Consider the following 15,630-nt stretch of genomic DNA (forward strand, 5'->3'; position numbering starts at 1 on the left):
AAGGCTCATCCATCCATGTACTTCAGGACATCATTTCACCTTACTTCTTCATAATATTCCATCATATGTATAGACCACATTTTGTTAATCCACTCTTCTGTTGATGGGCACTTGGGTTATTTCCATCTTTTGATGATTTTGAATAATGCTGCTAGCAACATCAGTGTGTAAATGTCTGTTTGTGCACTGCTCTTAGCTCGTCTGGGTATACTGAGTAGTGGTGTTGCTGGGTCATAGGACAGTTCAATATTTAGTTTCCTAAATATCCATATTCCAAATTGTCATCCATAACAGATGTAGCATTACACATTCCTAACAACAATGCAGAAATGTCCATATTTCTCCATATCCTCTCAAAAATTCATAGTTTCTTCTTTAATAGCAGCCATTCTTATAGGTGTGAGGTGGTATCTCATTGTAGTCTCAATCTGCATTTTCTTTATAGCTAATGAAAATGAGCATCTTTTCATGTCCTTTTTAATATCTTTATTTGGTCTTCAGAAAAATATCTATTCATATCTCTATCCCATTTTATAATTGGGTCTTTTGTTCTTTTGCTGTTGAACCATATGATTTTTTTAATGTATAGAGAGTATCAAACATTTATCTTATGTGCAACTTCCAAATATTTTCTCCTATTGAGTTGTCTTCCTCTTCACATTTTTGAAAAAGTCTTTTGAGGTGCAAAAACGTTTGATTTTGAAGAGTTCCCATTTATCTATTTTTTAATTTGTTGCTTGTTCTTTGGGTGTAAAGTTTATGAAGATACTTCTTATTGCTATGTCTTGAAAATGTTCCCTACATTTTATTCTAGGAGCTTTATGGTAATGATTTGTATATTTACGTGTTTGATCCTCTTTGAGTTAATTTTTGTGTAAGGTATAAGGTAAGGGTCTTTTTTCATTTCTTTGGCTACTGATGTTCAGTTCTTCCATGCCCATTTATTGAAGAGACCCACTGTCACTATTGATATTAAACATTGTGCTGGGAAGTTCTAACTAGAGCAATTAGACAAGAAAAACATATAAAAGTCATCCGCAATGGAAAGAAGGATGTAAAATTTTCTGTTTCCAGAAGACATGATTCTATATGTAGAAAATCCCCAAAACTCTACAGCAAAGATACCAGAGCTAATTAATGACCACAGCAAAGTGACATCATACAAGATCAATGTACAAAAATCACTAGGGAAAATGAAGAAAAAAGTTCCATTTACAACAGCCAGGAAAATATTTTAAAAAATTTTATAATTTTTTAAAATTATGAAAAAATTTCAGTAGGTTTGGGGGCCTTGTCAAAGATCAGCTGACCATAGATTTGGTGGCATATTTCTGTGCTCTCAATTTGCTTCCTTTGGTCAATACTTCTACCTTTATGCCAGTACCATACAGTTTTGACCTCTGTGACTTAATAATAAGTTTTAAAATCATGAAGAGTTAATCCTCGTCCTTCATTTTTTTTTAGGGTTTTTTTTTTTATTTTAGCTATTTGAGGTTTCTTTCTCTTCCAGAAGAATTTAGTAACTAGCTTTTCTAAGTCTTCAAACTAAGCTGTTGGAATTTTGAATGATACTGTTTTGAATTTTCAGATCACTTTGGGTAGAATTGACATCTTATTTATATTTAATCTTCCTATCCATGACCAGGGAATATCTTTCCAATTATTTAGATCTTTGAATTCTTTTAGCAATGTTACATAGCTTTCTGTGTACAAGTTCTTTACTTCCCTAATTAAGTTCAATACTAGATACTTGATTCTTTTTGTTGTTATTTTGAATGGAATTTGTCCTTAATTGATTTCTCAATTAAAACATTACTGATTTCTGCACATTAATTTTATATCCTGCCACCTTGCTGAATTTATTTATTAGTTCAAGTAACTTTGTTGTAGATTTCTGAGTATTCTCTAAGTATAGTGTCATGTCATCTGCAAATAATGAAAGTTTTACTACTTCCTTTCCAGTTTGCATGACTTTTATTTCTTTTTCCTACCTGATTGCACTAGCTGAAACTTCTAGTACAACTTTCTATAATAGTGGTAACAGAGGGCATCCTTATTTCATTTTCTATCTTGGGGGGAAAGCTTTCAATCTCTTTCCATTGAATACAATGCTGATTATAGTTTTTTCATATATGCACTTTATCATATTGAGGCAGTTACCTTTGATTCATCCATTTTTAATTGTTTGTATAAAAAATGGAAGTTGAATTTTGTTGAATATTTTTTCAGTATCAATTAAGATAAACCTATGAGTTTTCCCTTTTGATTTATTAATGTGCTGTATTACATGAATTGGTTTCTTGTGCTGAAACATCCTTGCATTCCTTGTATAAAATCCATTTGGTCCTGGTATCATTCTTGATATCTCCATTCTTAATTAATTTGGTCCAGTTAACTATCAATGACTGTCCCACTCCATTTAGCACCTTAGAAAATCTGGCCAGGAAGTCAGCATCTTCTTCTTGGTCATGCTGAAAAACTCAACAGATTCTAACACTTGACACAAAGATTTTATTAGTTTCATTTTATCAACAGGATCCATGCCTTTATTTGCAATTTCAAATAAACAGTCACATGCTTCTTCCCATAGAACTTCTATTGGCATATGACCTAGCAGCATATTTATAAACCTAACATTAGCTATAAGGGATAAGTCTACCCAGGAGACATAATCCCCAACTACGTCAAGGTACTGACATGCCACGTTTGAATTAGCATATTGATAATTTTGTGAGATTTGACATCATAATTCCATCAGATTTGGAATGAACTGCTGTCTCATGGTATCTTTTATTATTAGATTATTCCTATGAGCCTCCTCTGATATATGCACCACATCAGAACCACCAACACTGAGTCAATAGCCATGAGGATTCAGAGGTACAGATCCATACCCATTGGATTAGGTCCATTTGGTCAAAAAAAAGCAAAATCTTGGGACATTTGGTGAGAGATACTGTAACAAAGAACAAGGCGAAGACCTGAGTTGCTTTATTTCATATAAAAGTCTTTTCTGGCAGGAAATTCGGGATCTGAGCTTGAAGCAAAAATATACATCTGGTTAATTAGCTGTCATTGAATAGTAGTTAGTTCTGAAGATTTCTTTTTAACTTGATGTTGTAGTATGTGATCAACACTATATGTCCTCTGGAGTAGAGCTTCTGTAAACACCTGCCAGGCACTGAGAAAATCTTTAACTGCTCAAAACAGGCCAGGACCCTTTGTCTAAAGTCTGAATCAGCATTTGGATTTAGCCCTAAAGAGCCCATTCATCCATCCCTGCTGCTATACTAGGAATTTTCTGATTACTATTGACATGCTCTCTGATCCTACAGAGGAATCCACAAACGTCTTCCCTATCACTCCATTCTACCTCCCTACCTGCCCTCAGCAGAGCTGGTCAGCAGAGTGGAGCAATGCTGCATGCAAGGAGTGGGCAGTGTGGTTCTTGTCTTTGTTGTCATCCTCTGCTACCACTGTAGCACTAATTCCATGATCAAGCTGACCCAGGCCATGGGTCTATCATGCTATACATCTATTGGTACCTTGTCTTGCTTAGTACAGGGCAGGAAGGTGAGCCAGTGGGCTGGTGGGTTTGGCACCCCAGAAAAGGGAAGACCTGAATGGTTGAAGCAGCACAGCTGAGTCAGTGAGAAGTGAGCTCCTCAGTGGGGGCCAGACTGGCCAAGGCTAGCAGCCTCATGAAGAACACAGAGGACAAAGTGGGACCATTTATTGATTTCTTTTAGCAATGTTTTGCAGTTTTCGGTGCACAGGTCTTTTATATCCTTGGTTAAATTTATTCTTAAATATTCTATTTTTTTTCCTGGCTGTTGTAAATGGAATTTTTTTCTTCATTTTTCCTAGTTATTTTTGCATGTTGATCTTGTATACTGCCACTTTGCTGTGGTCATTAATTAGCTTTAGTAGCTTTGCTGTAGAGTTTTGGGTATTTTCTACATGTGGAATCATGTCATATGGAAACAGAATATTTTACTTCCTTCTTTCCATTGTGGATGACTTTTATTTCTTTTTCTTGCCAAATTGCTCTAGTTAGAACTTCCCAGCACAATGTTTAATATCAATAGTGACAGTGAGTATCCTTTTCTTGTCCTGATCTCAGAGGGAAAGCTTTCAATCTTTCTCAATTGGGCATGATTTAGCTGTGGGTTTTTCATATATCCCCATTATCATGTTGAGGAAATTTCCCTCTTTTCTTATCATTTTAAGTGTTCTTATCAAAAAAGGATCTTGAATTTTGTCAAAAGCACATCTGCATCAATTGATGGGATCATGTTGTTTTTCCACTTTTATTTATTGCTGTGGTATATTACATTATTGGATTTTGTTGTGATAACCAAACTTGCATATGTGGAATAAAACTCGGTCATGGTTTATAATTTTTTTAATATGCTGTTATTTGAAGTATCTTGTTGAGGATTTTTGTATCTATATTCATTAAAGTGATTGGTCTGTAATTTTCTTTTCCTGTAGTATCTTTGTCTGGCTTTTTTATTAGGGTTATGTTGACTTTGACCTCACAGAATGAGTTTGGGTAGATTTCTCTCTTCAAATTTTTAAAGAATATGAGCAGGATGGTTCTAATTCTTTCTTGAATGCTTGGTATATGTGCTGGTTTGAAATTGTTATATATCCTAGAAAAGCTGTGTTATTTTAATCCAATCTTGTGGCAGCAGACTGAGCATTGGGTCAGACCTTTTGGTTAGATCTTTTACATGGAGATATGACCCTGCCCATTTAAGATGGGTCTTAATCTGCTTGCTGAAGTTCTTTGAGAAAAAGACATTTTGGAGAAAGCTCAGTCAGAAATACCTTGGGAGATGCTAAACAAGGACCCTCAGAAACTGAAAGAGCCATAATCTGGAGAGATCCAAGAGAAGCTAGAAGTGAAATCCAGCTTCTGCCCTAGAGAAGCTAAAGGAGGGTCCATAGGGTAGAGGGAGAAAGCCACTGGAATCAGAAGATTAAAGCAATGAAAACAGGGGCAAGAACCAGCAGATGCTGGCCACATGCCTTCCCTGCTGAGAGAGCTGTACAAGATGACAGCAGCCTTTCTTCAGAGTCCAGGTATCATACAGTTGATGCCTAAAATTGGACATTGTCATGGATTTAGAGCTGTGGATTTGTAATCTAATATATGCTCCCTTGTAAAAGCCAATCCTAGTCTGGTATATTGCATTCCAGCAGCATTAGCAAACTGAAACAGCAGAATGTGAAGCAATCTGGGCCTGATCTTTTTTTTGGGGGGGTTGATGATTGACTCAATTACTTGTGATTGGTTTTTTGAGGTGTTCTATTTTTCTTCAAGTCAGTATTAGCTGTTTATACTTTCCTAGTAAATTGTCTAGTATGTCTAAGTTGTCCAACTTGTAAGCACATAGTTGCTTATAGTATCCTCTGATTATCTCCTTTATTTCTGAAGGGTCAGTAGTGTCCTTGTTAGGTCCTCCCTCCCATATCTTATTTTATTTATTTTCATGTGTAATCTTTTTTTTCTGTCAGCCTAGCTAAGGGTCCATCTATTTTACTGATTTTTGCAAAGAACCAACTTCTGGTTTTGTTGATATTCTCTATTGTATTCATGTTCTCAATTTCATTTACTTCTACTCTGATCTTTGTTATTCCTTTCATTCTGTTTGCTTTGGGGTTAGTTTTCTGCTCTTCCTCTAGTTCCTCCAAGGGATGCATTAATTCCTAAATATTTGCTCTTTTTTTTCCCTTTTTAATAGAGATGTTAAAGACATAAATTTCCCTCTAAGTACAGCCTTTGCTACATCCCCAAATTTTTATATGGTGTGCTCTCATTTTCTTCTACTTCAAAATATTTACTGATATCTTTTAAATTCTTCTTTGATCCACTAGATCAAGTGGGTTTGAGTGGGTTGTTTAGCATTCATATATTCATATATTTGTGAATTTCCCAGCCTTCTACCTGTTATCGGTTTCTAACTTCATTCCATTATGATCTGAGAAAGTCTTTTGTATAATTTCAATCTTTTTAAATTTATTGAAATTTGCTTTGTGAACCAACATGCAGTCTATCTTGAAGGAATTATCTACGATCACTTGAGAAAAATGTATATTCAACTGTTGTGGGATACAGTGCTCTGTAAATATTTGTAAAATCTAGTTCATTTATCATACTATTCAAAATCTCTCTACTATATACTTTCAGTAGAAGTAATACTTGATATTTGTATTATAGATTATGTTGGTGTTTTGAGGATTCTCCCCCTATCCCTCCTAATTTCAGCCTGGATCTGATGTATATTCCTCTCTGCCTTGTTTGGTGAACCCCTATCACTCACAACAAATGTTATCTTTGGTGACTAGTTTTCCAACTGCACTTGTCCATGGGAGATATCAACAGAATTTCAGAGGTGGGAAGGAAAGGGGAATACTTCAATGTCTTTATCATTCTCTTTGGCTTCCTTGTGAAGATGCTAGAATGACTGCATCAGTCTAAGGTGAACTTTTGCTCATGTGTATGTTAACTTTTTGGTTGATTTCCTTAACTTTGCCCCATTCTCTATCATTTCTTTTTATCTTTCAGCTAAGCTATCTGAGTTGGACCTTGCTTCATGCCATGTCCCTAACATAGGCCAAAGCCACATGTAGTAAATTACTCAGTAAATATGGCAGCAATAGCAGAAGCAGTAATAATTATTGTGATGGGAAATATTGTTTTTTTGTTAAAAAATCAGGATGTTTCTTGGCTCACCACTGTTGGAGTTTAAAGGAGCCATTAAATGACAACTCCTCTGGGACCATGAATTAATTGACGTCTACACATACAAAACAGATACTAAAATTACTAGCAGTACTGCAAATAAATTTGAATTTGATAATGTGACTTAGACATATACTTTTCTGCTTCTTTCCAGTGACTTTAAATAATCTAGCTAGCAGAGCATCTAGACGAACTTTTAATTTAACTAATCTTGAAAGTAAATCTGAGAGTCTAAAAATAGAGTCCCTTTAGCTTGCAATCAACAGATAAGAAGAAATTATCCTACCTTATTATGAGACAAAGTACTACTTATGGGGAAGACCATTAGGTTTACAACCCTCTATGCACTCTCATTGTTTAACTATCCATCCACTATCTTTTTACCACTTATTAATTAAGCACATAAAATTTTGTATTTATCTCTACAGGAAATACCATGAGGAAACTGACCTTAATTCTGTGGTAGGAACATATAATACAGTCCAGTTTAGTGAGGGTCAGAACATATAAGCTTTCCTGCCTATGCTATATTGGGATGTAAATTAAATACAAAAGCTAGAGGAGACAAAGACCATTGAGGAGAAAAAGAAAATCATAATGTGGAGGGAAAACTCTTCTAGCTGAGGAAATCATAAACATTGTTGTGGAAAATGTATTGTGATTACAGATACAGCAACACCTTTACAATTGTAAAATTGACCCCAATATAAAAGTCAGTATAATTTGTTTTTGTATTTACCCAAAGATGCTGTGTACATCTAATGATTAACTCATTATGATTCTATCCATTAGAATGTGGCTTTTGTAAAACACATCCAGAGGAAAGCATAATGATGTCTCAGGGGTGATACTTTGATTAAATAATTCAAGGATGAGAATCTCAAAGGTAGTTAACCATTCAGGTATAAACATCTCACTTTTTATACCTTCAGGGAAGCTAAGATATCACTATAACTTCATAGATAAGTCTGACCAATTTGAATATCAAGAACACCTAAAAACAGGACATAGCATACTGTTTGTTTTCTTCCTGTTTCATCCTATAAATTATAAAATGAAATTAGTACTGAGTGCAAGAATTGCCACACTAAATCAAAACAGAAGGCACACAAACCCTGGACTTGCTCAGAAGAGAATATTTGACTTGTTATGTCAATAATAAGAGATCAGGAAGAACTTGCAACCATGTCTCAACCTATTTGCAGAGAAGCTAAGGTTTGGAGTAGATGTACATACTGAGAACTAAATGGAATTCAGGAAGTTCATAAATGACATCATATGTCATATGATAACATAAATGAATTTTTCCAGGACCATCAGAACAGATTCATGTTATATTTTGTTCAAGGGGAAATCCCTTTCCAACATTGCTAAGGATTTTATTAACCTTTTGTCTGAAGTTCTCAAAATAAGATTCTGTAGTGTTGAGGTTTTCTTTTTGATTTTTCTGTCTTGTATATAGAACTTTCATCCTTCCCTTTTGTGTACATATGGGTGTCCTTTTCAATAATTCTGTTATTTAAACTGCTGTGAATTTTATGCCTTTAACTATTTATTATCTTGTATTAAGAGTCTTTATTACTTTCATTTCTCATTAGCTTACATCTTGGAAGTTGAGAGCAGCAGTGCATGAAGAAAAAGTCCTCAAAAATCTATCTGTAGAAGTATACATAATTGTGTCATGTTGTGTAACTACAAGTGAAGAATTCTTACAACATATAAATTGGGTTTGCATTTTAAAACCCTGATCAATTTAGTAGGGATCAGAGCATAGAGGCCTTCCTGCCTGTGGTAGATTGGGTTGTTTACCCTAGAAAAGGTATTTTCTTAATTTCAGCCAGAGTTCCTGTGGGTATGAATCCAGCATATAGGATCTCTTTAAGATATTATTTTGAGTTAAGGTGTGGCTCAAATGAATAAAATTGGGTCCTAATCCAGATTATTGGTGTATTTTAAAAAATCAAGATACAGGGAGGAGCCTGCACTCAGAAATCAAGATAACTGGGAAAAGAAAGGAGAGGATATTGCCATGTGACATGAGGCAAGGGTAAAAGCAAAGGAATTCCAAGGATCTCTGGCAGCCATCATCAGAGTGCTACAGAATTTGGGGAGAAAGTGTCACCTTGCTGATGCCTCAATTTTGGACTTCTCCTAGCTTCAAAGCCATGAGTTAACACATCCCTGTTGTTGAAGCCAAACCTTGTGTGAAATTTTTCATAGAAGCTTAGTAAACTAAGGCAATACCTTAGTTTCCACTCCAGCATATTACCTGAAAGATAACTACAAAAATTCCAAGTTCACAAATGGTGTTTCTTTATGGGTCTTCTAGAATCAAATCTGAGAGCTGCTAAAGAGAAAGTGAGAAATGGGAATGAGAATGAATTAGCATAAATGTTTAGAGAGAAAAGAACTTAGACATGTGGCCCTTCTGAGATGTATGGCTCACAAGAAGTATGTGCTTCTCCAAACTAGAGGAGTCTTGCCTTTGGAGACACTATTGTCCAGTTGGCCCAGAATCACCCTTTATCTCCATTCCTCAAGAATGTGCATCATGACCTGACCATGGCAGGGATCCTGCTTGAGGATCAAAAACCCAGAATCCATGGCCTTATTGAAGACACTAATGGGCTAAGTCAAATCCCATAAGTGCTAGCAGAGTTAAGCTGGCTGTTTTAACACAGTCAGCACAGTATGGTACAGAGACCTCAAAAATCTCTTTTTCAAATATATTTCTCACCATGATCTATACATCAAAGTTTGATGGCATCTAACGTAACTCTTCTCTCTCTGGGGGAAATATTTTCAAACATCTCCTTTCAAAACAAGTGTGTTTTAATGCTCATTGCTTTTGCCTGCTCTTGGGCTGCACATAATTTATTTATCTTTTAATATCTGGAAAATTCTTCTCTTATAAGAGAATCTGAAGATGAAGAGAATTCCCAAATGCAATGGCAGCAAGGCAACTGAGCTTATTCTGCTAGGGGTGACCAGCAGTCCATCCTTTTTTGTGGTATTTCTCCTGATTTATCTCATCATCCTGATGGGAAACTTAGGGTAGATTTTGCTAATCAGGTTTACTCCTTGGCTGCAACCCCCCATGCAATTTGTTCTCACCCATTTAGCATGTGTGGATATGTTTTACTCCACTAATGTTTCTCCTTAGATGCTTGTTAACTTCTTCTCTAAAAAAAAATAAAACAACCATATCCTATGCTGGTTGTCTCACACAGTGTTTCGTTTCTGTGGCCCTGCTCCTTACTGAGTATTCTATGCACAGTGCCATGGCCTATGACCAGTACATGGCCACATGGCCATCTGCAATCTCCTGCAGTATAGCAGCCTTATGTCCAGGCCAGTTTGCATCTCCCTGATCACTTTCCCTTACCTGTGGCGTTCTATGGTGGCTACAATGCAGGCAGTATTGACCTCTCACCTATCTTTTTGTGGTTCCAACACAATCAACAATTTCTAGTGTGTTGACCCATCTCTCTTAAAGTTGACATGCTCTGACACTTACATGAAGCAAACTGCCTTGTTTGTGTCAGCAGAGATCAACGTCACAGGTTCCCTGTTCAACATCCTCATCTACTACATTTTCATTTTCATCACCAGTATGAGGATCCGTTCCAGTGACGGGCAGCACAAAGCCATTTCCACCTGTGGCTCCCACCTGACAGCTGTCACTATGTTCTATGGGTCCCTATTCTACTTCTATCTGAGACCAGTGAATGAGTGCTCTGTGGAACAAGGGGAAATTGTAGTGGTGCTTTGTATTTTTGTGAGTCTCATGCTGAATCCATTTACCTACAGTCAGAGAAATAACGATGTGACACAGGTTTTGAAGAGAGTGTTAATGAAAAGAATTGGTAAAATGGAGAAGAGTTCAATTTCTACAGCTTTTTAATTAAAAAAAATGAGTCTCAAAATTAATTTAAAAAATACCTGCTTCCCTAAATTCTGGCTGAATGTACTTCTTTCAAATAGCAATATATGCATAGTTTGGGATGAAGTGAGAGTCAAATAGAAATAATAAATGTGAAGTGATGATAAGAACACAACATCAGAAGCCTTCTGTTTATGATAAAGCAAGGTCATGTTTTTAGTCTTTCTCAAAACTTCATTTCCAGCTCTTTACTCAGCAAATAAGTTTCAAGTTTCACTCCCTAGGCCCTTATATTAAGCATCTCTGAGATAGTCTTATCATCATTCAGATTTCTCCTGAATAAGAAATCATTTACAATAATGTGATATGTTACAATGTTTCTTTTAAGGAAAACAGAGTAACCTTTCAAAAGAAATTCTATTTCTAATTGCATTTTTATTACACATTTGATGCATTTTATGTGAACTTACTGTGAATTTAAAAACTTGTTTTATTAGTTCAACAAAAAAACTAATAAATTGCATGCTTTATGATGCAATGATTTGTTTAATCATTTTCCTCTCATTAAAAGAGAGTCCCTTCTTAATAGAAGCTGTCAATTCTAATTTATGTTTTTTCTTTTCCTGCTGAGGGAGTTTATATTACCATGTCTCTACAATAATATTAACAATTACTTGTTATTTAATTTTATGAAGAAAACTCATGTCTCATCTACCCACACATTATTTTAATATATCAACCTCTTTAATAAGTGTGTTTATGCTACACATTGCAGATGTTTGTTAACATCTTCTTAAATTAACTTTTTCTTAAGTGAATAGTATAATGTAGTATGGATGTGCCACTTTCTAGTATATCAATGAGAGGAAGTTTTCATGTGTTTCTGTCTCTGAATGGAAATTTTCAGAAGTATAAGCTATTGGTTCTAATCAGTTATCATACAGGATAGATTTCCACAATTTCCTTACATCTTTTTACGTTGACTTTTTTGGGGAATGTGTGAAACCACAATGGTACTCTTGTTTCACAACATCCACAACAGGTATTGGCTGTTTTCATTTTCTTTGTGTAAATGTGAGGATTTAGTACAATGAACACAGAAAGTTTTCATTCATCATAGAATATTTATGGGACGTCAACTGCCATGGGGATCTTTTCTTCCTAGTGCCATTGTATGCTACTGTGATGATGATATTTAAGCTTAGTGTGTTGGGGAGGCATTAATTTCCAGGAAGTTTCTTTAGAAAACTATGTTTATACATGAAAATGATATCTTGTATTCCAGGTTATGGATTGAAGTATCAATGATGACTTACCTCTCATCCTTAAACACAGATAAATATACTTTTACCCTTGAAGAATTTCAAACATTTTCCTTAACTATTTTTAGGGGAAAAAAAGTGTAAAAACTTGAATTGGAAGGAAACCTCAAGTTAAATCTCAATTCTGGAAAAAGTTTTTCATTCCCTGCTATTTCATACTTTCATATTAGAGTGCCAATATTAAAAAAATATATATCACTGTAGCTTATATTCTGGAATATTTATTATCCTGGTAATGTACATCTTTTGTTATTTCTGTTGCTTATAAAATCAATAAGTGTTCATTATGGAACATTTCAACCTAGATATAAACAATTTATGGTTTTCCTTAATGCTGCTGTTCTACAAAGTTGATTATAATGTGTATATTTTGTACCCTGCTACTTTAATTCCCTTTGACAAGGAATTTCATAAACACTTTATTGGCTGCATAGCATTCTAATCTAAAATATTATCACCCAATAATCACTGAATGTTATAAAAAGGACTAATTATGCTTCACAGTTTCATTTGTGAGGATCAATATAAATACTTACATAAAAGTAGGTGCAAAACTATAATTAAATTAATCTTTACTGATTTTTATTCATGTTAGTTAATGCTCTTCCTTATGTCTACAGAATTTGTGGGCTGGTTTTCACCCAAAGTCTCGCATGATGAAAAAATTAAATCATAAATAAAAGTAAATAAATGGAATTTAAAAAAGAGGTAGATTACATGTACTGCCACCATTTAAGAAAGTTGCCAAGATTGAGCTTAAATTTATCTTCTGAAAGCTGCAGTAGTTCTCAAAACTAGAAAACAAAAGGAAGAACACAGTTATATATAGGCAAAACAGAAAGTATATTTCATGGTGATTCTAAAGTACACTTTTTAAAATAGATTATAAATTTGAGTATGAGATCATTTTGATTGCTAGGAGTAGAAACAGAATGTTTTTCTTAACAAAAGAAATGTTTGTTATAAAATAAAGGAATGTCCCATGAGCTAAAGAATGATAGTCTCAAAAAAAGAGATGGGAGCAGAGTCTATGCTGCAATTGGCATCTTCAGAAATTCATCAATAAGTGCCTCTGTTGTCTCGTCACAATCAGCTTTTCTTGTTGCTTAACTTTCTTAGACAAACACCAAACAAATACACCCTGAAACATCTCTGATGTTTGTATTTTATATTCTAGTCATGCAAAGTTGCTTTTTTTTCCAGTAACTTTTCTAAAAGTGGACTTTGATAGGTCCAACCTTGCTCAATTAGCTGTGACAAAGGAAGGGGACAATTTTATAAAAATTATAGTTCATTGAGAGATTTTCTAGAAAACAAACTTGAATACTTTATAGTAAATGCAGTAGTGGATTTTGGATAAGTATTTCTTATAGTTGTGTTAAGAGTGCAGAATATTAACATGCAAAGCATTTAAAGCAATTTGATAATATTTAAATACATATTATTTAATATTCAGCCATCTTGTCCACTAACATACATGAATTAACATATATAAATTAAGTATCTCTTCATACATTCTTCCCTACTATTTCTCTTCTCAGTGGAAGTTTGATAACTATTGGACAAGCCTTACTTGTAACATTATGAGTGGAACTAGGTCAATGTTTCTTAAAATGTTGGAGTTGTAAAGACCCCTTTATAAACAAAAGTAATCTTTGGGTCTTGTCCTCCAACACATCTAATTCACTGGTGCTGTTTCATGACATTATTGAAACTGCACAGCCAATTAATAGATCTTTTTGTCTCTTAGTAAATTAGCCCAAAATCAGAACTACTACACATTTCATTTATTCAAATGTCTGAAAAGTAATTATATTGTTTTGTGATTCAATTGGAATCATACTTTTAGAAATATTAACAGTTCAATTTCAAACTTGAGGTCCTTACAGTGATAAACTGAAAATCAAAATGTCTGTAATATGGGGTTAGGGAAAACCAAGAGAAATCTTAAACCTATAATTGACCTATATACTTAAAAATTTTACAGACAATCCTAGTGATTACTTGGGTCAAAACATGTGGAAGCTATTTCATCATTAAAATGAAAATTCCAAAATTAGTCACTCTATCCTAAATCTCACTAAGTCTCTTTGATAAAATTCAGAGACAATCTATTCTCAATTTAATGATCAGAAGAATTTAGCTAGAAAATTTACCCATAAATAAGTAAAAACATTGAGTTATTGAGTTGTATAGAATCATGTGATATCAATCACTTTATTTTGGGAGAATCCCTGCCAAAGAAATCATTTTCAATTTAAATATTAAGTGTACAATCTGGCTTTGAGGTGTTTAACTTCAGGGTAAATAAACTAGATTGGTCATGCAGAGTTCATGAGGATACACAAATCAGGACCACACAGTAATGGATTTGTCCTTTGAAAAGAGTCACTGCATTATCACAAACTCTCACTGATAAGTGACAATGTTTATACTGTGCATGTTAAGTGAGTTTAAACACTCATTTTGTGAAAGAGATTTTCTTTGACTACCTGCTGCATGACGTGTATCACATCCTTGTTCCTTACGCTGTAGATCAATGGGCTCAGCATTGGGCTGAAAAAAGCATAACGACTGCAATTATTTTGGATTTCTTTATGGATTTCTCACTTTGGGGTCTCAAGTGCATGCAGAACAGTGTTCCATAGAATAGGATTACCATTGCCAGATGGTAACCACATCTGTACAAAGTCTTTGTGTACAGATGTCTTTGTGTCTGCCTTCAGCAGGACACATCCTCAAGATGGCTGCAAAAATGAAGAGATAGGACAGAAGGATGATGAACAGAGAACTTGAGAGAGTAAAATCAGCAACCACAAACATTGCCATCTTTTTGACAGAGGTCTCAGAGCAGGTCAACATTAGAAGTGGAAGATCAGTGCAGTAGAAATGATTGATTTCAAGGGAACCACAGAAGGATAAGTGGAAAGTCAACAGTGTCTGAGAGAGTCCATTAAGGAAGCCATAAGTATAAGGGACTGTGACTAAAGACCTGTAAACATTCTTGGACATCTGAGTACTGTAATGGAGAGGCCTGCAAATGGCTACATAGCGATCCAGTGCCATTGATGTCAGGATATAAAGCTCAGTAATCACCAGGGCAATGAAGAAAAGACACTGTGTGAAGCACCCAGCATAGGAGATGGTCTTTTGGTCTGAGGGGAAATTGTACAGCATACTTGGAGTAATATTGGAGGAATAGCAAATGTCTACAAAGGAGAGGTGGCCCAGGAAGGATGTGGAGGCAGGAACTGGTCCTAATCAGTATAAACATGCACAGATTCCCCACCAATGTGATGAGGTAGATTGTGAGAAACACCCCAAACAGGATCTTCTCCAGCACTGGGTCATTGGTGAGCTCCAGCAGAATGAATTTGGTCACAATTCAGATTTTGGAGGGACATTTTCTTATCCTTTGAAAATAAAAAGTGGCAACAATGTGAGATTTCCATCTGATGCTTATTCTTTATTTATTCCATCCAATGATATTCCATTTATCATTTCCTCATTGATCTCTTCAGCCATGGGTAATTTCTATTCTCTTTTCAACATATTTGTGTATCTCCAAAACACATTTTTATCCTACATCACTGTTACTCTGTTTCTGCCTCTGTCTTTCCCTCTCTCTCAAATTCCAGTCTCTCTCTCACACACACAAATACACACTTAAACAT

The 15,630-nt window shown here is 35.0% G+C and overlaps 2 pseudogenes; one reads left to right on the forward strand and one right to left on the reverse strand.

The window, feature by feature from the left end:
- The first annotated feature begins 9,677 nt into the window (after positions 1 to 9,677).
- Positions 9,678 to 10,655, forward strand: LOC143649285 (olfactory receptor 5M11-like; annotated as a pseudogene).
- A 2,063-nt stretch (positions 10,656 to 12,718) lies between these two features.
- Positions 12,719 to 15,323, reverse strand: LOC143649286 (olfactory receptor 5M10-like; annotated as a pseudogene).
- Positions 15,324 to 15,630: the final 307 nt, after the last annotated feature.

The sequence above is a fragment of the Tamandua tetradactyla genome, chromosome 11 (assembly GCF_023851605.1).
Source record: "Tamandua tetradactyla isolate mTamTet1 chromosome 11, mTamTet1.pri, whole genome shotgun sequence".
In the NCBI taxonomy this organism is placed as follows: domain Eukaryota; kingdom Metazoa; phylum Chordata; class Mammalia; order Pilosa; family Myrmecophagidae; genus Tamandua; species Tamandua tetradactyla.